At 36.9% G+C, this 24,937-nt stretch overlaps 1 long non-coding RNA gene across 3 annotated transcripts; it reads left to right on the top strand.

Annotated features, from left to right (window-relative positions):
- The first annotated feature begins 828 nt into the window (after positions 1-828).
- LOC137855205 (uncharacterized) lies at positions 829-23,389 on the top strand. Of its 3 annotated transcripts, none has more exons than XR_011095592.1 (4): positions 829-1,201; positions 1,689-1,740; positions 10,742-10,877; positions 23,292-23,389. It is a non-coding gene; the product is annotated as an uncharacterized lncRNA (long non-coding RNA). The 3 variants fall into 3 exon arrangements; XR_011095591.1 differs by lacking the exon at positions 23,292-23,389 and adding an exon at positions 14,321-14,768 and having other exon boundaries at positions 830-1,201; XR_011095590.1 differs by lacking the exon at positions 23,292-23,389 and having other exon boundaries at positions 836-1,201; positions 10,742-11,944.
- Positions 23,390-24,937: the final 1,548 nt, after the last annotated feature.

Raw genomic sequence — 24,937 nt, 5'->3', positions numbered from 1 at the left:
GTTATCTTTTTCATTATCTGTATAGTCCATGTGTGCAGGAACCATGCTGTTAGCAGAACGAGGCTACATGGAAGACTAAAAAAGAGTATCTTTCCCCCTCCCCAGTCTCAGCTTTCTGTACTTTCACTGCTGCATTCACTCAGCTTGGATTTGTTCAGTAGGCTGTAAGGGCCCTAGTCCCAGCCCGTTAGGGGTGTCCCACAGGCCACACTCCACCTCATAAACACCTGTTCCCCCTTTTGGCATCCCCCACAAGTGTATCCACAAGCCCAAGCAGTTTTTAGCAGCACCAGAGTGAGACAGAGTCAGTTCAGGCTGGGCCAGGGCAGTCCCCAGCCAGATCCCTCACAGGGCAGGCAGCAAGCCCACGGCTTGCACCGCATCCTTCTCCAAAAGATATGGTGAGAATTGGTGTGCACACGCTTTACAGGGGGTTCTGTCCTTTTTGTGCTGGTACAGAGAGGTATGTGAGTTGTATTAACACAGAAATATTTTGAATGCTGTATAGAATGCCTGAATATCATGTGGAAAATCCATGGAGAGGAAGGCAGATGTTATTAATGATGAAGAAACTATGTAGCTTGCAAGCAGTCATATATCCACTCAAAACATTTTTTCCTAGTGTTTATTAGGAAGTGCAAAGCAGTGTTTGCCCTCATAGTCATCAGGTGATAAAAAACCCTGTGTGGAAGCACTCAGGCACTTTACAAGCTCTGGCTGTAGGCTACTCACCAGAAGCTGGGTACAGCTGGCAAAGGCTGAGTGTTGTATGAACTGCAGGTGAAGCAAAGCTTCAAGCATATCAAGGTGGATGGCTCGTGTAGTTGTTGGCCACCAGTTAACAAAATACTTAAGTTCAAAGCAACAGGAGTGGCTAAAATCATCATCAAGAGAGTAGTTGTTGTTTTCAGGCAATAATTAATTCCTTCATGAGTGTCTGATGCCTTTTAAAATACTGTTTGCTTTTTGTTTGTTTGTGGGGGGGACAAAAAGAAACAAATGAACAACAACAAAAACAGGAATTGACACTCATGAAATGCTCAGTCTTCATTTCCATTGTGGGATGAATTTTCAAATGAGCATCTTCTCCTTGACTCTCACACTTAGAATCATTGAATCGTTTAAGCTGGAAAAGACCTTCAAGATCAAGTGCAAACATCAGACTTCCAGTTACTAATTTGCCAAAAACATTGGAATTCAGGTAAAGGAATGCTTCTCCTGTTCTTTTGCATTCTAGTTCTGGAGTTTAAATTGATAATTCTGATTCAGAAAGAGATATTAGTTGCATCTACTGTTAGGTACTTCTGCTGCAACAAAATGACTTGGGTAGGTACCTTCAGGAAGAAGGGTTTCTGAAAGCTATAACAAATTTGAGTTACATTCCATCACTTCACGTGTTAATTTCACCTGTACTATAGTCACAGAATCATAGAATCATTCAGGTTCAAGAGACCTCTAAGATCATCTGGTCCAATCAATAACCCAGCACTGCCAAGGCCACCATTAAACCATGCCCCTAAGCACTACATCTACACAATTTTGAAGACCTCCAGGGATGGTGACTGAACTACTTCCCTGGACAGCCTGTTCCAGTGCTTCACAACCCTTTCATTGAAGAAATTTTTCCTGATATCCAACCTAAAAATTCTCCTGGCACAACTTAAAGCCATTTCCTCTTGTCTTATCAGCTACTGCTTGGGAGAAGAGACTGACCACCACCTTGCTATAGCCTCCTTTAAGGTGAGTGTAAAGCATGATAAGGTCTCCCCTGAGCCTCCTTTTAGTCCATAGGGAACAGATTTAAACAAAGTAGTTACTTTGTGCATGGTTGCATTCTGTGGGTTTCATGCAGAGACTCTGAATGCACCTAAACATGCTACGATTAGGAAAATACTTAATGTTTAGAGGTTCTTTTCTTATAATGATTTTCACTGAGGGTGGCATTTACAGGGTAATTTTGAAGTTCAGCAGGAAAAAAGGGGGAGATTTGATATTAAGTATTTTGTTCCACTTACTCATTGTTAAACTTATTATTCTTTGTCCTATTAATTTTTTTGAGATCTCATTCAAAAACATTTTATGTGAGGCATGATTCTAACTGCTGTGATTATAGGTTGCTTTGGATTGCTGAGCAAAGTGGAACTGTTAACAAGAGAGATTCTCTTGTGTGGGTGAACTAATGCTGGTGTTTTAGAGCACAGCTTATTCTAATGGAGAAGTGTGAGCAGTGTTAGGGTGCTAGGGGATGATGGTGATACTGAAAACTAGGGTAAAACAGATGACTGAAGTGGGAAAATCAAACGCATGACATAGAGGGGATTTACTCTTCAAAATGAAGGTAAAAATATGAGCTCCAAACACTGTTGTAAGGCAAGAGGATGAGCTATATAACACTCCTGTTTTACTTTTGAGTAACAAAGAAAAATTATGGTTGTACTATCAGTAATTTAGTGTGTTTTGGTGTGAGAGTATCAACATCATGCAGAAAGATCATACAGAACATTATACATCATACAGAAAGTTCTATGTAAAGATGCAAACATACCATGAATTTATGGCCAAAAGGGGGAAGAAAGCTTGAAAGAGATTAATTTTGATTTAAGAGTCAGCCAAAACATGCATGCATGTTAACAAGGTCTTTTATTCTCTTGATTCTTTCTGGTTTAAGGGAACCAAGACTCCACGTGTACTTTACACAAACATTAAAAAAAAAACAAAAAACAAAAAACAAAACAACAACAACAAAAAAACACATATAACTTGGTCAGTCTCCAATACAGTTGAAAATGTCAGACAGGTGACAGAAGCAGTTTACCTGTTCCAATCAGAAAAGATAACATTTTAACCCTGGATTTTAATTTCCTGAATAAACAAGGCTATCATATGTTGCTAATTTTCCCCCTTGTAATAATGCACAACTGCATGTATTTCATATGCGAAATGACACTCCACCATTTTGATAAGAAGGTTCTCCAACCATTAAAAATGAGTAGGAAAGGACAATGCTATCTGCTACCTATTGGCTACATATTTTGCTGCTGTTTGGATTACAGTATAAAATGAGATGTTAACCTTCAAAACAAACAAACAAACAAAAAACTTCCCAAGTGATTGTTATGTTGAAAATGTGCTTACCCCAAATTCAAGTCAAGGCAACGTATCTCATTCTTTTCCTAAGAACGTGATTCTTGAAAATTTGCTTTTCCCTCTTTCACTACCCATCTTCTGTGCAGGGTCTCAAAGGCACCCACACTTTTGAGAAAATAGCCTCCAGTGTTGCAAGCTGAGGCCCTAAAAGCAGCACCATATGTGGACTTCTGATCCTTTAAACTTCATTTTATTAAATTACACACTAGAGACTGTAACCTTTGAAGAGAAAGAACATTAATGTCATCAAACAAAATGTTTTGACTAAGTTACTCTCTATCCACCATGGCCTTGGAGGTTGAGGCTTTTTCTTTGCTTCTGTTCCCTAATAGTCTGCCTGGATTGTGACTCAGTCTAGGTCCACTGAATCTCCAGGATCTTCCCCACCTTTCTATCATTTATCTGTTCTTCATGTGTCCTGCCCAGCCTGGGCATGCCCAGTATTTCCTAAGAAAAGTGCAAACTTCCTTTCCTTAAGAAGGTTCTGCCCAACCCAGCTCAAAACAGACAGGGTAAAGTAAAAATAGACTTTTTTAATGGAATGCAAAGTAGCTATGCATTAGACTGCAAAGAAATGCATGGTATGTGTATGTTCCTTGTGATGATATAGGTGATTGAAATGCCCCCTGGATGTGCCTCATCTGATTGAACCTAGGGGAAAAAAGTGGGTTTGAATTCTACATCTGTCTGCTCATGCCAGCAGTTGGAATACCTGTAACATCACTGCAAAAATTAAAAATATCATTCTTTCCACTATTAGCATCTTCTTTCCTGTTATTCTGAGCAATCACAATTTCTGTGGGGAAGGTGTAAGGAGGAATTAGTGGAAGGAGTGAGTAAGGAAGAAAGGATAATGACTATGATTGGGACATTAGGACCTAAAGAGTTAATTGATTAATGGGAAGGGGTGTGGAAAATGGAAGATAAAGTCCAGGATCACTCTCAAACTGAAAGACAAATACACCTCTACTATTTTCCTCCACAGCCTTCTTCCACTGTCTATATTCTCCATTATTTCCAGGTTTATTTTAATGATAGCAGCCTCTACGTTATACCTCTACAGTTGCCCAATTACGTCTTTTATTTCAAGGATCTAAGAGATGAAGTTCAGCCTCCCTTCAATTCTTCCCATTATTCTGAAGACATTCAGGTAACTTACAACCAGCTGATCTTACAGGTTTTGAAACAAATTCTAACAATATTGGGTTTACTTCTGTGATTCTTCTTGGCCAGTGGCACTAAGTTTAGGCATGTTTACCCACAATATCTTAAAAAAAAAAAAAAAAAAAAAAAAAAAAAAAAGGTGTTTCTATTTATATTTGTATACTCTGTAGGTCCTAATCTATAACTAAGTATAGTTTCATGGCCTCTGCTGTCACCCAGTCTGGTCAGACATTCATACTATAACACAGACTAGTTTTAATTAACCCAGGAAAAACAAAAACAAACAAACAAACAAAACCCACTCTATCATATGTCAAGTTTCAACCTGAGCTATGTACTCTACTTAGATTTAAATAATAATAATGGTAATAATGAACCTGTAATCTTCTTACCTGCCATACTTCTCAGATGCTTAGGCTGATCAGAAGGGAATAGAACCAAAGAAAATTTGCTTATTCAGTTAATTTTCATTTTGGGTGCAGTTTCAAAGAGCATTTCAAGTTAGTGTCTAATTGCTATCACAGTCTTCCTTCCTCTTTTCGTACTTAATTCTTGAACTCTCCAAATGTCTTATACTGCCTCATATTGGAAACAAGGTGCCAAGACAGATGGACTTTGTTTTTGGTTTAGTATGCTAGTTCTTACATTTTTAGCATTCTTACACTTTGCTACTAAACAGTCTTAGGGTCAACCTAGAAATTAGAATAAGGTTTTGGTCCTTAGAGACACAAGGTTTAGGAACAGCCTTCTTAGTGGGATTAGAGAAGGGCAAAAGGTAGTCCTAGCTTCAGGATGGAGCTTGTTAAATTTATGAGAAGTATTGAATGATGTGACCATATATGACATGAGGTGCAAGGCTTCCTAATCCTAGGAGCTTTCTGCTTTTCAGTGTTTCCTATACAAAACCAAACCAAAACAACAATGTCTGCTCCTTGAGAGTCCCTTTTGCACCTCTGGAAACCAGGAATAAAGCCATTTAAAGATGATGAGATGAGTACTGGCAGTGGAGATAGCTACAATCTGTCTTTCTGTTGAGAATAAAGCAAGAAGATGTATTCATGTGATGGCGGATGTCAAGAGTCATGGAAATTACAGATTAAAAATCATTTATGTAGGAAACAGGTTTTATATCTCACAACTTCTATTCTGAAAGAGTGTCACGTTAATGCACCATCATCTAAATGCATCATGGGAGCAAAGGATCTGAGAAAGGCTGTGTACTGACGGTGACCTACATCCTGGGGCATACCAAAGCCACAGGAACGTCAGGCAGGATCTGAAGATTGGCCATTTAACTGTCAGCCACATGATCTGTAGCTGGATGGAGCGAGGACTAAAAAGCCAGTGTTTCCATTAGTATGTAGGAATTCAGACACCTCTGTGTAGAAAAACAAACAAATAAAAAAGATATTGGTAGCACTGAAGTTTTTATTCAGATTGTAAATTGATAATGAGAAATTCCCATTAACACTACCCACTTCTCTAATTACAGACTGTCAGGAAAAGTTGTTTGTTTTTCCTTTTCTCTGGAGGAATAAAAGAGAAGCACAGATAAGAAACATAGGTTCAAAACACATGCCAAATAAATAGGAACAGAATACATCCATTGGCTGTAAACTGTCATCTCAGGGGCAGGGATTGACTCTGAGCTAAAGTGGGAGTTATAGCCTATGCACCAATGCTGGCCCTTGAAAAACAGGAATATTTTTTTTTTAATCTGGGTTGGTCTTTTTACATTGTTTCAGTCTTTAAACTATTTGGGGTGCTTCTGGCCTACTCTCCTCGGCCACACCATCATAAGCCATATTAACTGTGACCTTCAACTGAGTTTGTTCACATGCTGTCCTCTTCATTTCTCTCATTCTCATGGTTCCCCTTGGAGTGCTGGACAAAGCTACACAGAGAGATTTGGCAGCATGGAAATGTGCTTCTGGCTCTGCCTGCTGAGAAGAGGGAAACTGAAATACTGATGTGATGTGGTGTCAAGTATGATGTGAAATTGGTGCTGAAAATCTGTTCTCTGTCTGAGAACAGACAGAGATTGTTCCATTGGTGTTGTCAGACACATAAGGAGTGGGAGCAGAGAAAAGAATCTGTTGGGGGTCTCCATGGGAGAACTTGCAAGCCTTTGAACCAATTAGTTTGGATCAGATATTTCTATGTTACTTCTGTTACATCATGTTATCGCTGGCCATGTAGGATCGGGTGGTAGCGGCATGTCTGCTGTGCCCGCTGAGCAAACAGCTGCACTGCATTCTGGTGCCATGTCTTGTGCTCTGAAGGAGCTGTCTGTGCTCCTGTGGTTGAACCAGATGGTTTTCTCAGGGCAGGGGATGTGGTTCAGACAAAGAAAAAAAAAAAAAAAAAAGAAAAAAAAAAGAAAAAAGAAAAAGAAGAAAGAAAAAAAAAAAAAAGAGAGAGAGAGAAAAGCTGCAGTAGTTAGCAAAATCCATTATTTAGCAGATCTGCTGGTGTCAGGAGTGATGGCTTACAGTTGTGAAAGGAACAATTTAACATGGGATGATTAGATCACAGGTGAAGTTCTCCGCATCTAGTCCCTCAGGCTAGAAGCTGCTCTGTTACTTTGTTAGTAATTCTTTAACCATCACTCATTTATCAGTAGCTTGAGAGAGAGGCAGCAACATCTCCTTGCCCTGCCACACACTGCCTTGTCAGACTGAGATAAATGTAAATTATAGCCTGTTCTATGAGGCTAAAACTGCCCTCTAGCACTGCCCCTTAAGCCTTTATTCTCCCTCAAACTGGGATCCTTAAACTACATGAATGGACATGAAATTGCTGAAGTGACAAAGCCATGGTTCCAAACAACCTTTATATTTACCTAACAATCCGAAAATCTCACTTGTTATGTCTGCAGGTGAATGGAGCTCATGGCAGTGTGAAGACAGGATGAGTGTGATCGAGCATGCAATGAATTAGAGGAGTGCAGGAGGCACTACCAATAGCTCTTCAGTTTGATTACTAGCCCCAAGTTCTTTTCATAGCATACAACAGTAACTCCTTACCTTGCTCCAGACTAATCTTTCCTAAAACTGCTTGGTGGGAAAGCAGGGGGCTGGGGATCTGGAGATGGATAGATCTAGATATCGATCTGGGGATCTAGAGATGGATGGGCTCTTCTTCGACTTTGTTTCTTAGAGACTTAAAGGGCTTCAATACTCCCTATGCCATGCGTTTTTTCTTCTAGTTGTATTTTGTAGTGTTTGCATGGTCACAGTTCTGATTCTAGACCATCTCAAAACAATACAGAAAAGTTAAGTCCTACTTGGGTACTATCACTTTGTGGGAAACTCAGATTTTTCATTGCCCTGACACTTGTTTAGTTATTGATGAACCATCATTCTGCTCAGTTGGCTTTGGCAGTAATATGCTGGGCCAGCTGTATGAGTTCTGCTATGCTACTGTGCAGCATACGGAAACTGCTGATCTAATTGCTAATAATCAGATCCACCTAAATGCCACCCTGTAGGCATATATTTATTAATTACAAAACCAAGACTTTAATTTATATATCATATGGTAATAAAAGTATGTGGGGAGGCAAACAAAGCCAGAGTGCTGAGGAGGTTTTAAGTGGACACTTAATTTATGTAACTTGATATGCATACACTAAGCAATAATTCATGGCCAAAGCAATAATTCATGACCAAAGGTTCATTGGTCACTGATAAGTTAGATGGAACCAAAGCAAGAAGCTTTCTTCAAGATGTCCTGGAAGTCCACGCCTGAAGCAGAATTCTTTGACGATGATATTATCAGGGTAGTTCTGCTACAGCTACAAAAATAACATCACCAATTGTCATATAAACAGCCATTCTCTAAATAATTTAAACAACAGGAAAAAAAAAAAAAAAAAGAAAACAGTAAAAAAATATGTCTGAGGAAAGATTGTTGTGCACTTTTTTCTTCTTTTTTGTTAAATGAAAAAAGAGAGAGAGGAAATGAGGAAAATGCCGTAAAACCCCAAAATAATTGGTGAGGAATTTAATTGTGACTGAAATAATTATCTTTTCCTGTAAGAGAAACATATACATGGAAAAATTCCCATCTGTTTTACCAAGAAATGCTGCAACTTGTCTGTTGAGCTAATTATTGATTCTGAGATAGCTGAGCAAAAAAATATAACAAGCTTTTCTTCTTCATTTCAAAAGATTAATCATCTTTAGGATGTGATTTCCCCCCTTCATAGCATAGGAGGAAGACAGTGATAGTGATTAATATATTGTCATAGGATTTAAATGCTCTTCCAATATATGTTTTCCTCAGAGTTTTTCTGAATGCTGACAATCCACAGATTGCTTGAAATATTAAAATAATGTACGTTTACAATCTGCTAAGTGTAAAACATGAGAAAAAATAGAATATAAACATATTTGTTTGTATAATAAAAATATTGCACCAAATTACAACCAAATTCAGAAAGTCTTTTAGTCACAGTAGGTAAAAGTATTAGTTTTCTTACGTTCACCCAGCAGCAAAATGCTATATATATGATCTCTTTCTCTCTCTTAAAGATCTTTCATCTTGTGTCGCAACACTGTGTATTCTTTTTTAATACTTCACGCTCCTGCTGGTGTTTATATTAATTTTTCCACTGTTATCAACTTTACTGACATTGTTTAAATAGTAGAAGATCAGCACAGTTAGTGGTAGTGTTCCTTAAAGTCATTGAATTTGCTTGCTTCTCTTTTCTGTTCAGGGTTGTCAGCTGTAATCTAGCAAAGTCTGTAGGTCATTGCTGGAGAGCTTCAGGAGGTAGGGCTCTTCTCACAGACTTGTGTTTTATTTTTGACTGTCAAGAGTTAAGGCTAAGGAACTCTGCAAAAGGAGAAGGGAGTAGAGAAAGGAAAAGAATGGATATTGGGGAGTTGCCTTTTCTGGTAAGAGGGATTAATAAAGTTAAACCTCTTGTAGAGTCTCCCTAGACAAAAGGGATTTACCCACATTATGCCACATGTATTCCACCCCTCCTTTCTTGTGGTAGATATATGGAAACTATTTATAGACAATATAGACAACACTACACTTCAAAAAAACATTGGAATAGGAAGGGAGAGATTTTTGGCAGGTCTAGCAGGCATCTTTCAGCCTACAACAGAGGGGTAATGTTTAGAATTGGAACAAAAAACATTCCTTGTGGGTTGTGCCTGGCTATCACATGGCGATAGAGTAATCTTGTGATTCTTCAGTACCTGTCACTAAGACACGCAAAATTTTTCTGTACTTCAGCAGTGAGAGGTGTAAATTGCTAAGGACTGTGTGGAGACACTGTATTTTGTGGGATTAAACTGCACATATACAGCCAAAATAATCTTGCCCCTTCAAAATTCAATTTAAAACGTCTTCCATGCATGATACGGAGAAAGTAATTGCTTGAAAATAGTTAATCAGGAGAACATATTTTAATAAAAGTGAGACAAAATACTTGTGGCATTTTTTTCTTCCTCACAACCCGCAGGCAATGTGCAAGTAGTACACAACAGATTATTTTACTACTTGCATACTAAGAATTATTTAAGCAATAGAGTACAACAGTGAATGCTCCATCAAAGTTGGTTTAATTGGTGCTAGAACAGGGATCTTTTAACTATTTTGTAGAGTAGGTTGAAGTTTAATAGAGAGTATATGCTATTGTGACTTCCTTTTCCTTACTATTAAGCTTTTATCTCCCAGAAAGTTCTTGGGGCATGATTTGAGGCTACTGTATTAGGATATTTAGGTGTATTAGTCATAGTAGATCCTCTAAGAATTGAAATAAAAAAGTTAATATTCAGTTACAGAGAGTAGGGAATACCAGAGCTGGTTTGTTCTGTTATTTCTCATTTTGTTCATTTGTTTCTCTGTTGTCTATTTAGTTCCTTTCTTTCCTTCCTAGAAGAAGAAATATAGAAATATCTTTTTTTGTTCTTGCTCCATACAGACTGTAGGTACAGTGAGAAGAAGTGCAGTAATTCTGTCACAGAGTTGAAGACAGAAAGTCTTCAAAGCTGAAAATCTGTTTCAGAGCTTTCCCTAAAAATATAAAAATGCAAACTGCAAATACGGCATATTTCTCAGTGAACTATTAGGCAACTTTAGGCCACTTTTTTTTTTTTTTCTTTAATCAGGAATATGCAGAACTTGGTCTTGATCAGTGTGTCATTGCTAAAGACTCCTTTGAATTCTGCAGAAATACTCCTTTGTATAGACTTGAGTTATCTGACATTATCCAGATTGGTTTGAGCAGCAGAAAATTTGGACCTTACTACAAACAGACCACTGCTCTTCGTGTGGCTATACTGGCAAAAGAATTCTGCATCTTTTATCATGCCAGACATGGAAAAGGAGTAGCAGAGCTGCTGCAGGACTTGGGGTGCCTAGGCAGTTTGTTGGAAGAGGATTACTTTCAAGCTGCTTTTTCTCCCCACAGGCCATTGATTGGGACAGTCCACCCAGCACGTGCTAAGTGTGCTTTGTGGTCCTCTTACCAGAGAACAACTTGCAGCAGGATGCAGGAGGGAAGGATTGACCTGGAAATGCCATCCCCATGCTTGGCTGATGTCTTTGTGAGTCCCTCAAGTCTCTTTCCCTTCACCTGTGCTTCAGGACTCTAGATTTACTAAACATTTGCTGAATGCAAGATTAATATCTGTTCTGTCCCTTAAAAGAGCAAAAGATCTGCTTTGTGGTTTACCATGCGCACACCCAGGTAACTCTCCTGGAAGCAAAAAAAATGGAAACTGTCTCCCTGAGCAGGATGAGTGGATATAGGATGTCTGCAGCCAGAATAAAAATGTCTCCAGAGCTCACAGTTTCAAAGAAAGCCTGAAGGTGTCTATCACAATTAAGAAATAGTATAACATAGGCATTAATCTGAGTTAACAGTCCTTAAAATTGCGAAGTAATTACTTCACGACTGTGCCTTTTGTGTTTGTTTGTTTGATTTGTTTTCTTAGCGTGCAATAAGCAATATGCAAACTTGCTAACATCATTTGAAGAAGACTGTAGATCTTGAAATTTGTAGCGAAAAAAATTATTAATAAACATTAATCATCACTACAAGAGATGACACATTTTACTTGTTCACATAGAATATCATGTGTATGTGTCTATAGAAGTGTTGCAATTCTTTATATGCTTTCTGCCTTTGAAATGACATTAAATGATATGGTAGCATACAGATGATAAGTTATCCAAAATAAAGTAAATGCATACCAACATGCTCAAAACTCTGAGGAAAAAAAAAAGAAAAAAAAAGAAAAAAAAAAAAGAAACATCATAGGTAAATCATAGGTTAATTTGATAGAACATCTTTCCAAACTTTTAATTGCATTTGTAATCTGTTTATACCTTTGGTATAATGTTTACTCAAGCAACTAAGACTGAGGGGCACCTCTAAGCAATAAACAGAAGCAAAATAGTAATGCTGATTTAATAAGTGTGGGAAGTTTTAAGCTTTTTGTTTTGTTTTGTTTTCCTTTTTTGGTCTGCTCCTCACCTCCGTCCAGGAACCCAACAGCGATGTGCTGTTTCTGAAGGAATGGTAATAGTGCAGGCTTGATCTGGTACTTAATAAAGAGAAATTAATTTTAAAATTTGCTGGCCTGTGAGATAATTACAGGAACATGTATGTGTCAGTCTGCTAGTCCTGTGCTAACACTTTTTCTGTGGCATCACCAATCTTTACTTTTCCCTCACAGATATATCTCTAATTTTTGATTTTTCAGTGTTATATCAAAATTAGTTCAGTAAAAGATTCCTGCTGGGTCTAGATTGCTTGCACTATGCTCTTGTGATTTGACATAAACAGACATTCAGGACTGAATAGATATCTTGCCAGCACTGCAGGCTTACACTCTGCCTACAACAATTTCAGCAAGGGCTGAATTACTCTTTCTTTAAGCACGCCTGCTTTCTCTTTCATGTGTTACCGACAATCTACTAAGAAAGAAAATTGCAGCCAAAAATCATAGCAATTCAGGTTGCCACAGGACAGAGAGAGCAACCATACAAAACTTTAATTATCACAGTATGTGGAAGAAAAATTTACCCAAATTCCCCTTAAACTGAAGACCAGTGTCTTGTACAGCGTTACTTCTGGGCTAATGCTGAAATGAGCTTTGGAAAGTAAATCAATGAATAAAGGCTTAATACACTAGATTTATGTGTGCTGTCAGTTTCTAGGCAATATAATTATTGTCAGTTTTCTGCCTCTAGCTACTCCTTTAGCTTCTGGGAATAATGAGAGAATGCGTTCAGCCATGTGACATTTTTTCCTTTGCAGAACCAACCACTGTTTCCCCCTTGGCAAAATGTGTGTTTTAAACAACTCTTGCACATTCTTGCTTGAGAATTTTGTAAAATACCATGTGACAAATAATAATAATAATAATAATAATTTGACAATATTGTAGCTGAATCGGCTTTCCATATCACATAGCTGAAAAATCAATGTCAAGCTGGATCCGTGGAAGCATGCTGGCTTAAATAAACTGGAAGTCAAAAGATGCAATGCTTCAGATTCAGAGAAAGCTGCAGAGTGACTGTACAATAGATAAATTAGATTCATGAAGGCAATGCACTGCATAGTCAATCCCTTCTGAAAATTTCTTATTGGAGACTTTCTTGCTTTCTTCTCTTTCTTGCCTGTTGTTCTCTCTTGACCCTGTGAGCCCAGAATGATGCCAGATGCTGCAGTTCAGCTGTCCCCAGCCCAGCCTTACATCAGGCTCAGAGTGGTTTGCTGTAAAGCCTATAGGTCAGCAGTAGTTTAGTGCTTACCCACTTCAGAGAAGGAAGGTGTTTTGCTGGTTGGAAGTTCTGCTATTGATCAGGAGAACAGCCATTTCACAAACAATCTTTTTCATGCTTCTTTTAAGTTAAACTACAGTGGGGATTGGTCTTGTTTTGTAATTCTGTGGTTCTGTGAGAAATGACTGATTAAAGCCATGGCACTGTAATTTGAATGTGCAAAGTCATAGAGGTTAAAGCAGTGCATAGCTTTCTGTACTATGTTTATGTTGTCATCTCTTCTTTACGGGGCCATGAACTTTGCATCAAAATACTCACAGAGGTGTATTTGTAACCAATAATGTGTGTTTGCTTTAGAAATAACATTCTGGCATGCCTGCTATGCTAATTTCCAGTTAGAAGGGAGAAGAGATGCATCTTTTGCAGTCTGGGGTTTACCGATCAAGGGATGTGATCAGTAATGCCTGAGGTCAGACTAACTGATGTTAGCTAATGATCTGCCCATTTCATGGGGATGGAAGGGAGAAAATACCTTGTGCAAAACAACAGAAAAATTACTGGTCATCTATAAGAACCTTAGCTGAGAGTTTTCTTTTTACCTAGGTTCCCTTTTGTATGTAAAAAAGATTGATTTGACCCCATACTTCTGCTAAGATGCAACTTTTTTTTTTTTTTTTTTTTTTTTTTAACTTTGGGTTAACTGACATTACAAAGTAAGAATGTGATGAATTATTATTTTTTTTTTTTAAGAAATGAGAATATCTTAAAAATTAATTTCAAAATTGGTAAGAAAATATACGTCATTAAGATTTAAAAAAATAATTGTAAATTTATGGAAAATTATAATAATGAAGGGCTAAAACATAGGAATTTGCTCATATTTTCTCCATTGTTTTAATAAGACTTGACTAGAAATTAAAAGTTAGGTCAAAATCAGGCAAAGTATCCCAAAAACTTATTTAATATTTCATGTTATCATTCTATAGAATAAACGTGCACAGAATTACGCAGGTTATATTATTTTAACCATAAAGCTTTTATGTTTTACAGACTAAACAGACAAAGAAGTTGTTTTAATTATGGTATTCCTGTAATGCAGTCACATCCAAATGGTGCAAACACAACTCCCAAAAGCTCTGACAGCTTAACACATGTCATGCAGAAGTAGTGTGGTGGGGTACCTTGTTTTGCAGAGGTGTTTCATGTGTCAGTGGGTTACAGCGCCAGAGTTTCACCCGGGTCCTTAATTCTATTTCAGGTCTCAAGTGGAAATGGAGAAGGGTTTGACTGAAGACAGCACCTATTTCTGTATATCACAAAGTTATCGGAATCATTAATAGGATTTCTTTTCCTTGGTAAAAGGCTGTGTTAAAGCAGGATTAAAATGTGATATATGGAGTTATTTTAAGATATTTGCACAGTAGTTTCTAAAGCTGTTATTAGACATAATAGGATTAATAATATAAGGATAAGCTTCATTTTGTCAGCCACACAAGGTAAAGCTTAGTTTTACATATTTTCATGAGAACTACACAAATGTTTCAAGGGGCTATAATGCACCAGTTAGAAGGCTACTGTAATAAGTACTGAGTGTACAGTAGCAAAGCTTAAAAGATAGCTCACCTGTACAGAAATTAGCTGGGGAATTGTGTGGACTTATTTATCTCCATGGGTTGTCTGCATGGGAAGAATGTTTTTAGAAGAAAATGAAAAATAAGTTTAAAGAATATTAAACATTCAAAATATATTTCTTAACATAAAATATATTGAATATATATATATATATTAAAGGAACATAGGAAAACTGAGAATGGGATGCCTTTTGAAGAGTGTTGGTAGTTAACTCCAACATGAAATTTTTCTTGCTGGCATTTTCACATACTGTGCTTATTTACAGCTGCTTTGTCAGGCTTTCAATTAACATACAAATTCAAGTAGATGCTTAAACTACTGTAAAAAAAATCTTATTAAATTTGAACAAATTCAGGCTTATATTTAGGACCTGTTCTCCACAGCGGTACTTCAATAAGGTCTGGAGTATTCCGGTTTGTATGCATCACAAAGGCCATGATTTCATGTTAGAAAATGTTGGCACCAGTACCCACATAAGATATTTCCATTTTTCATGACTCACTCCTACGCAACATGTGCCTTTGCTACAGATATGGCAAAACAACAATTTGTGGGCCCTATCTAGCTTTAAAGTCTCTTGTTCCATCTCCTTCAGGCTGCACCAGTCTCTGGATGTGGTTCTGCACATGGCCCAGAGAAGGTGGTGGTGATCAAACTGAGATAGCCCACACCCAGTGTGCAGGACAAGGGTATTTTGTATAATTTTTGCAGCTCTTCTTTGTGAAAAAGTTACAACAGGAGTTATAAGAGTTGGAAGAACTGCTTTTCATGGTACATCAGAACAAAGCTACTCAGTGAATTCTTACCACAATCGGCAGAATACTTCTACGCAGTTGTCACCAGCTATGCATTGTTTTTTTGGAGCAGTGGTGGAGATAGTACTCACCTGTATCTCAAGAGACAAGGGACGTGAAAATACAGGCGCTCTCACTGAAACTGAAAATTTCTTTGCAGTTTAGATTCACATTGGAATAGCCTTGTGTTAAATTGCTTCAAATATCTTCAATAGCTAGTGTTTGAGGGTGGCTGCTTGAAGCAAGAGATGACAGAAATGCTATTGGCAAACAAAGGTTGATCAAGGCAGAGAATAAACTGGGCTTTGGTCACAAACAAGCAGTCATCTACACTTTTCTCCTTAATTCCCCCAGCAGCTGAATAATCCTATGATATGACTGTTGACCTTCCTTTTTTCCCCCCTGTCTTTTAACATTTAAAATACTTAAGTGCTGTAACTGTGGGAGAAAACACCTCCAAACTTGACTGTGAGTTGAGATAAAGTAAAATGGGGCTGAGAAATGCGAATTGCCACGTGTCCCAGCAAGCTCCAGCTGGATTAAGTGCACCGATCTGCTGGGTGTGCTTCAGGTGCAGCTGGATCACAGCACTGAGGATTTAACTTCTGCCTGCTTTGAACGTGTTATCAGAAATGGTAGAAGATTAAAGTAGCTGAATGGGTCCTTTTGTTCAGATTATGAAACCCACAACAGCAATTTATAGTAAGCCAAAAGCCAGCCAAACATTTGGGCTCTTGTCTGATGTAGGTGAAACCTAGACGGGCTTTTATTTCCCACTTTTCCAGTGAAACTATTTCCCATTTCCTATACAGATTTCACTGGGAAAGTGGGAAATACTGAGGTGTATAATATGGAATTAGCTGGGAAGCAGCTGTAAACTTTCAAGCTAATTAAAACAGTAAGTTCTTTAAATATCTGATAATATAGTTTTCAATTAAGTTTTTATGTCACATTAAGTTAGTAACAAATAACTTGAAAGTTGTAAAATTCATTAAACATTTTTCAGCCTCTTAAATATTTTTGCTATTGTTGTTAACTCAAGAAGATATTGAATAGAAATGCAAGTATTTTAGACTCTGAAAAGAAATTCATAGCCTGATGTAGTTTCTTATAGAATACTATTCTACCATGACTGGTTAAAAAGCTTTATTGTAGTAATGCTCCAGAAGTATTAAGGGGAATCATCTACATCTCGTGTTTGGCAGTCCTAGATGTTGTTATTTGATTATTTGGTTATTACTGATATGGAAGTCTTGTAGATTATGCTGCTCACCTGCAGTGTGATGTTTTTATTTATTTGCTTTCCAGTCGTGTGATGTGATCTAAAAACCAAAGTTCTGTAAAGTGCTAAGAATGCAGCCAGAACTTTAACAGTTAGTTTATTGATTAATTTACTTATGTAGCATGAACTATGCTACCACTCATGCAGCTAAGATATTTTTTTACTTACATGATCGCTTTTTTTTATATATTCTTGCCATTGTTATAGCAGGATGCCAGAGTCCATCTGTAACAAACATCACACTCCATGATCTTTGTAAGAAATAGAAGTCTAACAGTGTAATCGCAAAGTCTCACAGCGTTTTCTCTATTCCTGGGCATGAAACAGAGCAGACCATGTTGTTATGTGCTGAATATGATACAGCAGTTTCAATTTAGTTTAGGATGTGCTAAAGGTATTCTTTAATATATTGAGACAAATTGTTTCACCACTTTTTTATTACTAGCTTGTGTTTTATAAATGTTTAATACAGGAGTCTTAAGATTCCTGAATCTGCAATGACATTATCTGGAAGACCTCAAAATACTTAAATTTCAGTCCTGTAAAGATTTGAAATTTGTTTCAGACATCAGTCTGAGTTTTCACATAAGAATCCATGATACTTTGTGCTACATCTCTGAGAAACTTGTCTTCAATCTTATCCAAAAGTAATTTTTATAGGTTCCCTTTTTATAGGTTCCCCTAGGACAGTTTTATGAATTCAGCTCTCTTCCTGTAGGACTTGTAATTTTACATAGTTACAAAAAAAGTGATTTTGGTAAATATAAATAGTGTATGTATTTTTGAAGATAAAAAATCTAGAAAACTCATAAAGAAGCCAAGAACAATAGGGGAGAAACTCAAAGCTAATGATAATGAGGTGTCAAAGAAATCCTAGTTGTGCTACAGACTCCTTACTAACATGAGATAATTAAATAACTAAGCCTGCCAGAGTTCAAGAAGCATTTGGACAACACTGTCAAACATATAGTCTGATTTTTGGATGGACCTGTGTGGAGCCGGGAGTTGGACCCAATGATCCTTGTGGGTCCTTTCCAACTTGGGATATTCTATGATTCTGTGATTCTATGAAATTTTTAATAATGATGTAGAAGATGTAAAAATAATCAGTAAGAGTTTCTGTTCTGCACTTGGAGGGCCATATGTTTGAATTCCATGAGGATAAGAAAGCACTTCTCTGGGTGTAGATAATCACTACTGGATAAGCATTTTTAATTTCACATAATTTGTACCAAATGGTCTTTAAAGAGCTATAAAGATATCTGTCATGTTGGTAATTTTTAATAAATGTTGAAATACTAAATAAAATTCAGAAGAGCAGAACTGAGAAAATATAAATATTAAAAAGAAAAAAAAAGGCAAATTGGATGAGGCAACCAAGAGTGGTGTGTTTAGTTGGATGAATGAATAGCATATCTTTCATTTATTTTTTTTTCCATATACATACAGGTTCTGCCATCAGGTAAAGCAATGAAAAATAGTATCTGGAAACAAAAATTTGAAATATTATTAGAAATATTTTATTATATTATTAGATTATCTAATATTACAATAATGGATATTAGAAAATATTAGAAATAATTTTAAATATATGAAGTGATTAAGCTATTGCAAATACAAACATGAAGAGAAGGTGTTCATATTCCATGATGTGAAAACCTCAGATCAAAAACCAAAAACTTTCATGGGAGGTATATTTGAGTCAACTACACATCCTGAGTTCCATATTAAAATTTATAAGTAAAATATACCGTGCTTTGCTGAGGTTAAAATAGATAATCTAATGCCCCTCTTATGTTTGATCTTAGCCATCAAGCCCTTCCACACAATCTTCCCTTCCCTTCCCTTCCCTTCCCTTCCCTTCCCTTCCCTTCCCTTCCCTTCCCTTCCCTTCCCTTCCCTTCCCTTCCCTTCCCTTCCCTTCCCTTCCCTTCCCTTCCCTTCCCTTCCCTTCCCTTCCCTTCCCTTCCCTTCCCTTCCCTTCCCTTCCCTTCCCTTCCCTTCCCTTCCCTTCCCTTCCCTTCCCTTCCCTTCCCTTCCCTTCCCTTCCCTTCCCTTCCCTTCCCTTCCCTTCCCTTCCCTTCCCATTTTTTTTTTTGTAAAATTACAGTGCACATGTGACAATAACCAAATAAATGTGATATGATGGGGAAAGGGGTTATATTCTTTTGATACATAAGATAGGACCTGAAGAAGGGCTTGTGTGCCCCAAACTCTGTCTGATTTTCTAGCTACATTGAGTTTATAATATACGTATTATTATATTACCATATATTATTATTATATAGTAATATAAGGTAATATAAGCAGTAATATATAATATATTTAATAGCTTTAATTGTTGGGAAATCAATCAGTTCTGAAAATTGTTACCTCTTCTCACGTTCCTTGCTTGCCTTGGATCTTTGAAATACCTTGGCTACACTATTCCTAAGTGTGTGTTCTGTAAGCATTAGAGTTCAAAGAATGAGGAGATAAGATGTACAATATTTTACAATGATCAAATTCTTGTATGAGAAGATTCAACTCAGAAAATTGTTTTGAATGAATTCTAGATGGATATGTCCTTGCCTGTTTTTTTTTTTTTGTTTTTTTTTTTTAGTTTAGTTTTGGCTTTTCTTTCATAACACAACTGTTTTTCCTGGTTTATAAAATGTCAAGGTCAAAGAGAGGTGAAGCTGAATGGTGCTGGGAATCTGAGATGCAAATAAGTTTTATATAATCCATGCGATGCTTAGAGGCCATCTAGTTTCACAGAGCCATTAGCATTCAGGGACGCTCATTAGCACTCAGGCATCCAGTCAGTATGCATTAGCAAAATGAGATGTGTTGATTAAAGTTACAAATTATGTGTTGAATGCTTAGACTTTAAACCATGGTGGCTTCATATTTGTAAGAGTGTACCTCTATACTTTCACATTAAAAAAAAAAAAAAAAAAAAAAAAAAAAGACTGTAATCTTCAGCATTTGTTTTGTATATGTGAATGTGTTTCCATGTGTTTGTGTATATGCTGGGAGAAAGTGACAATATTTATGGAAGAGAAGGTGAGAAGTTAATGCAATTTAAATATTTGATGTTTTTGGTTTGAATAGTATTTGAGAAACTTATGGTTAGGACTGCCACTGTTCTGATAGTAGGATGAATTTGAAATGAGATTAAGACTACCAAGGAGAGGAGGAGGATTTTAACCTTTAATCTGTGTTATTTGAGGTACTGACCTGGGAGAGGAATTCTACATTTTTTTAGGCACAAATACCCCCATTGTTTTATTGGTCCTTAGGAACTAACACTTAACAAACACTCTGGCCCATATTGAAAAAGATAATCAACATGTATTATCTAATTATTTTGGAGCTTCAAGTGAGATCTAGCTAAAACCAGAGGATTATGTGAAAAGCAATCCCATGCTGGTTTAATGTCTGTATTAATATTCAATTTTATTACAATGTGTCGTGCTCATGTTATGTGGGGCTATCTTGTATAAACATAATAAACAAGGATACTGTACTTAACATTAGGCTATCAGCATTTTGGATAGCATTAGTAAAATTTATCATCCTTATTGTGCAATGTGCATCATTGCAGATACATTTGAATAGTTATCTTAAGCAAACATAGCATACCACTCTAATCTCTAACAATACCAGCCTTCAGAACTGCCAAGATAAGGAACATCAAGCTGGGAGTTTAATCAGATACATAGTTCATCCCTGAAGTACCGAAATTTCTTTTGAGTATCTTCAGCCAAACCATATTCCTGATTGTTGTGTAGAAGACTGGTGTGGAGTCGTATTAGCCAAGGAGCTGCAGTGACTGAATATTTGCTGGTAGTTTTCATACAGCCATGAGAGGCAAGTGAGGCTGCTGCTCCAGCATTTAGCACTTGCTCTTACACTTTGTGCTTCCCTGTAAGTGTCTGGGAAGACTCATTATTATTAAGATGACTAGATTAGATAAAAACAGCTTGTGCAAGACTAACAGGACTAATAATAAAATAGTTTATTTGTTGTCTTTCTTAGGAAACTATGTCTAGTATCTGCAGCTGTCAAGGCTCATGGGGAAGGAAAGAATGATTCTGAGAATGACTCAGCGCAGAATTTCTTTTTTCTGTGTCTGAAACAGATACTTGAATAGATGCACTATATCCACTGTTATTTTGAAAGAGAAGGGTCTTGCAATGTTAAAGCAAAGGTCTCTGTGGGGATAGCTTTGCTGTCAGTGCAGATGAACTTCAAAAATAAGATACTGTACTGAAAAACAGCATAACAAACCTTTTTTTTTTTTTTTTTTTCTTTTTCCTGATCACATTGCTTTAAGAGATTTCTTAGTGGGCTAGATGGAAGTGCCAGCTCAATACCAGGTATTGATTCCAGCTCAGTATCTGCTTCTGACAGAGATGTCTCTGCCCCTGGGCAGACCACCACTTGGCAGCATCCATCGGCTCCACCGTGTAGTGTCAGGGAGTGGTGGTTGCTGTGAGCTCTCTTTAACATCCCTTTACATTTCCCTGGCTTTTCTACTTTCGATGCTTTGACACCTTTCTGTATTTCACTTGTGCTCTGGGAATGTGGTCGACATTCATATTTTGCATTTATGTGATGTTTTCTCCTCGAAGTAGACATTTACCTCCTGTGTTTGTAGTGATAGCAGAATCTGTTTCGTACTTGGTGTTTTCTTTTTGCATCCTGAATTTTAAATCATCATTCCTCTATTTATTTTGTTTGTTTGTTTTTGTTTTTATTTCTGTTTTTGTCAGTTACTTTTGCAGTATTTGAACACCTGATTCTGTGCTTCAGGGAGAAGGTTGTTTGTTTCAAACAGGCTTTCTCCTAGAGTAATCTGACAAAGATACCTGCCAATAAAAGATATTGAAAACATAAAATTAAAAAGATAAAAATCCTAGGGTAAGCCTAGTATATTTTAATCTGTCCTTCTGAGCTGGAGGTTATACCTCTATCATCATGTTTGATAGCTGTCAATAGATTTCTCCCTTGTTTCATGTAATCTGATTTTAGATCTATTTATATTTTTGGGCTCCACGACATCTTGTAACACTGAATTTTGTAATTTGATTTATGTAGTTCATGCTGTACATATATATATCTATAATCCTCCCTATTGCTTTGAATCTTTTGTTCTGATTCTGCCACAGAGAAGTCGGCTTTTGCTTTATAGTTGTCTCTAAACACCAGGGATGGTTATGAATTCTTCAGAAGAAATCATAGGTTGTTCTGTGAAACAGTGACTGTATTTACAACCATTAGAATCAAGACCTGTTTTAAATTAAATTGTTTATAAACATGAAGAGTGGTTTCCTTACAGCAGCAGGGTCCCTCAGACATTACTGGGACTGAATTATTTTCCAACTAGTTAGTAACAGCATTGACAAATTGTATTCTTATGAAGCTAAAACTTGTGTGTGAAATGTTCCTTTCTGGACTGTGGAATCTGGAGTCAATCATTAAACAAAAATCTGAGTATTTGATCAAACTGACACTTTAGGCTCATTTCAGATCCTTTAACTTTGGTTTCTGTTTTTACAGTCATTGGGATAAGCTTTGTAAATATTCCCAAATAAATGAGAAATAGAGCTATAAGAAGGATATATTCTGAGGAGCTAGTTAAGCATTTTACATTTATTTCTATTTATATTCCTATTGTATGTTGTTACCAGACAGCAAAAGTCTTTATTTATACAATAAATATACATGTGGAATTAGCAATAGATATTTTTCCATAAGATTTAAGTAGAAACAGTCTGGCAAGCAACAGAATTTCTCCGAAGCTTGGAATGCATGCTTTGAACTGAATTAAGTATAGTTGTGAATTTTCAGGACATTAAAATATGTGTTTTCCTCTACCCAAATATGATTCAGATGGTTTTCCAGGGTGTGCCAGTCTCAGTGGAGAGTTCTGTGAGGAGGAAATACTATGTTTGGAGTGAATGCCAGTTTTTGTGCATTCTTACAGAAGGAGATTTGCTGCTGATGCAGAGAGAGTGCAGGTAGGCCCAGCTGTGATAGCTGGGGTGCTGTTGGTCAGAGCAGGATTTTTGAAATCTGAGAATAAATAAAATTGTCTTTAATATAAGTTAGCTTAATGGTCTTTAATATAAGTTAGCTTTCTGGACCTTTGAAAATCATTTGGGAAATGAGACATATAAGCACTTTGTTTCTCTCCTGTTTGGTCACTTTTTATCATGTTTCAAATACACAGAAACATTTCACAGGAAAAAAAAAATCATAAAAGGTCACAAGTGCTTTCATAGTTGGGAGTTCTGAGAGGTATATTTAAGCCTTGGCAGACTTTTAACCTTTTCTAGCTTACAAAGTTTGCCATCCTTTTAAAACCCTTTGATTGTATGGCTTTTGTTCCCCTGAAAGGGGGACAGGGCTGCCTGGTTACCCAAGCAGATGCCAGGCTTCTGATTTGCATTTGATGAAAGCCACTTGTGAAAGCAGAATCAATGCTCAGATTTACAAACAGTAAACGTGGGTATTGGCTTGTCATTTCTTCTTAGGTTGTTGTCCTATAAAGCTGCTCAAGTTCATCTCTTCGCAAGAACATCTTCCTGCTATCCCTGCTGCCCATAAGCATTATGTTAGATCGAGATGAAGGGTGAGTAATTCCTTTTAGCTCCATTATCTTTTTTTTTTTTTTCATTTCACAGGAGGAAAAAAAAAAAAAGAATGAAAATGCAGTCATTTAGAATAACGCATTATAAGTTGATGAACCATAATAACTAAACTGTGTGTCTGAAGGGGCCTAATTACAGAACACCAGAGGCACAAGAGGGAGCTTATTGTGGACAACAAAATAGTGCTCTAATAACGCTGTCACTGTACTGAGTACAGCACCAACATTAATCCGTGTGGTTATATCCAGGTAGAGAATGGAACAGAATGCATCAAAAAGAACAACAGAAAATAATCTGAAAGGGTTATATATCAAATCAAAGCCAGAAGGGAGAGAGACATTATTTTGAATGGGGTTAACTGAAAGCAAAATGGCAGTGCTTCTTAAATAAGTGTGTTTTTTGACTAGTTTGTGTGTAAACTACCACTGTTTGATGTATAAGGAGTGTGTATGTATGCTAAGGTATAAATACAGGAGGAAAAGAGTCAGCAAAGATAGGCATTCAAGACAATCTATTATTATGTGATGAGATCAGCTGTTACAGACTCTATCAAGACCAGTGGCCAGTTAGAGCTGTGGATGCATCTTTTCTCCTGTTAAAGTGTGTCTGTGGTTTTCAGATTGGACATGTGGCACAGCACTATTATTTTATGCATGACACATCAGGAGAAAAAGCTCAGTGTCAGTAATGTAGCCTAATAAAAGGACTACAGCAGAGATGTTGCCACTTCCCTTTGATATGAACTATAATGAATCTAACTTGGTTTGGCTTGCGTGTCCTACCTCAGCAGGCATGCTCGGTAAAACCTTGTTTTCTGTGATAATACATAGCCATTCTGACAGAAAAGATGGAGGTTTCATATGTACCAGATGAAGAACATTCTTTATAGTGCAGGAGGTCAGACAGAAAACTTACCCACAAGCGACAGGGCTGAATATAAATCTCAAGATACTCAAAAGCTCACTGCTTTGTCTTGGCTATTTCTGTTTTTCTGTACCATACAGTGCAGTACAGTGCACAGACTCATGAGCTAGATCTAAATGAGCTGTTGCAAATATAAGTGTCACTGCAAGCAAGTGTAGGAGGTAATGCACCTCTTGGGCTAACTTAGGTTTTTTCCCATGATAGAGTTACTGTGCTCAGTACAAAATAAATCAAATCAGCTTTAGCAGATTTATACCATAATATTACTGAACTGCTTCCAGTGTCTGAGCAAGTTTGTCTAGTGCCAGTTTAGATATCTCTCGATGTAATTAATTTTTTTTTTCTAATTCTAGACAGTTGTATATGTAGGAAGTTTTAAGGGATTTATAAATGATGACCTTGCTTGTGTCAACTTTTACTCTCACTCATACCTCCCAAACTCATACATGCATCAAATATTCAAAAATAATTTTTTAAAGTAATACATGGAGGTTATATCTATATGTGAACAAATGTTTTAGTATGCCATAAAATGTTATCCAAATGTTAGTTTACCTTCTTTTTTTCTTTAGAGTTAATATTTCATGTATCTATTTTTTCAGAAT

Source organism: Anas acuta, chromosome 4 (genome assembly GCF_963932015.1).
Source record: "Anas acuta chromosome 4, bAnaAcu1.1, whole genome shotgun sequence".
In the NCBI taxonomy this organism is placed as follows: Eukaryota; Metazoa; Chordata; class Aves; order Anseriformes; family Anatidae; genus Anas; species Anas acuta.
This window is presented reverse-complemented; position numbering and strand designations above follow the sequence as displayed.